This window comes from Nothoprocta perdicaria, unplaced genomic scaffold (genome assembly GCF_003342845.1).
Source record: "Nothoprocta perdicaria isolate Ctin4 unplaced genomic scaffold, notPer1 scaffold_647, whole genome shotgun sequence".
Taxonomy (NCBI): Eukaryota; Metazoa; Chordata; class Aves; order Tinamiformes; family Tinamidae; genus Nothoprocta; species Nothoprocta perdicaria.
Window position 1 is genome coordinate 3,022 of NW_020455918.1, and position 1,951 is coordinate 4,972.

A 1,951-nucleotide genomic window follows, 5' to 3' on the forward strand; every position below is an offset into this window, starting at 1 on the left:
GGGATGTGAAGCTCGCGTGTGCACAGTGTCCTGCCTGAGCTCTAATCCAGAGCCGTGTCCCTGCACCCAGTGGTGCTGTGTGCCCGGGGCAGTGACTGTGCCGCCTGTGCGGGTCAGCACTCAGCCTGCRCGGGAGCTCCCAGGACACTGTGGGGAGAAGCTCTGGGTGAGAGGGTCGACCCCTGTAAGGGCAGGTTCCTGTTGGTGCTGAGAGGCTGCTGCGTGRGTCAGGGCTGCCCACAGCTCTAGCTCACCAGGAGGACATTTTGAGAGTGGAGATTTCCACTCCTGTAGACCTGTGTCTGCATGTTGGGTATGGAAGTGTAGCAGAAAGGTTTAACAAAGAGGAACATGATCTTCCTCACCACTGTGAAATTTGGAGAGGTTTGCCTGGAACCTCATCAAGTGCCTTCAGCAGCTCTCAGCCTGCAAACAGCACCGACACCCCCTTGCCACTCTCTCTGGACACTCTCTGATGTGCTCTGTAGCACCTGCAAACAGGGAGATGTCCCCAGGTGCTTCCCGCTCTTTGCAGATTTCTGTATGGCTGAGTTGAATGCCCAGCAAGGAGGCAGGGGTCTGTGGTGAGGAGAGGGATAAAGTCSTCATCAAGGACATCTCCAAGCAGCAGAGATGTGATGTGAGGCAAGAGGAACCTGCTGCCCAAACCTCCTGCAAGGTTGGGGTGCAGGAAGTTCTTTGCCTGTCCCTGCAGAGCAGACACTTTCCCCTCCACTTGCCCCTTCAACCTTCCTCTGGTACCCGGCAGAGCCTCTGCCCAGCAGGCCATGGGATGGAGGACACAAGGCCTATTTTTGGGAGCCAGTGCCCCAGAAGAGGAGAGCAGCAGCTCTCCTGCTAGCTGTCCGTTTCCTAAACCAAGGCAAAAGAGCTGGGAACAACCCCCCTGTGATGTCTCCATGTGGGAGCTGGTGTGCACAGCTGGGTTAGGGAAGGCTGTCCACAGTGTGCCTCTCTGCTGCTGCCTTTGCCAGCCCAGGCAGATGCACCAAGGTGTTGCTGCTTGTTCCCCTCCCAGGCTGGGCTGCCCTTGTTCCTGTTCTTGGGCTTTCTGGGGAGTTAATTTGAAGCTTGAGAGTCTGACCCAGRSCCTYGSTTCCTGCTGCAGAGGTGCCTCCCAATGGAGGGAGAGGACGAGGATCCCTTYTTGCTCTTTGGGCTCAACGCATCCCGGTCTGTGGGTTAGGGGAAGGAGCTGATCATCTTTTCAGGAGATGCCCGCTGTAAGACCCTTGGTCTTGCTGGGCTCTGCTGCTAGGATGTGTGTTGYCCTGCAGTKGGGCACAGCTCTTCCTTAGGACATTTGTGATGGCTGAATGTGCCATGSAGAAGCCACAGAGGTGCCAGGTCAACAGAGATGCTGCTGGGGGTGGCTGTATGTGAGCAGCTGATCTAAACATTGTGTTTCTTTGTGTACAATCTGAGTCCTGAATTACCTGTACCTACCAGAACCTCGATATCGGGTCCTTGTTCTGATCATTGGAGCTCTGTTGAACTCTCTGCATCACTCTTGTGAGATCAGAGCTGAGAAAGAGAGGTGAGTTTGGAGAGTTGCGTGTTGCGAGTGGATACCAMTGTCAGSACAGGCAGTGAGTGCTCAGGAGTKTGACAWAGCTAGAGAGGTATTTGGTTTTGTGGCCACAATACTTCATAACTGACTGTGACTGACCTCTCTGGAGTCAATGGGCAGAAGTTTCTGTTGCTCATGGTAGAGCTGGATGCTGGTGTGAGCTGGAGCCCCAGACAGGGAGCTGAGCTAAGGTCTTGCCAAAARGCATGTGTGTCCACATAGGCAGAAGAGGGTGTGAGAAAGGGAAAGAGTATTGGTAAGAAAGATGTCTCCTGACTTGTCACTATCTTCCTGTTTCCACAGTCCCCAAATGCCTGGAGAGGTGAAAATGTCCAACAGCAGCTCCTTCAATGAGTTCCT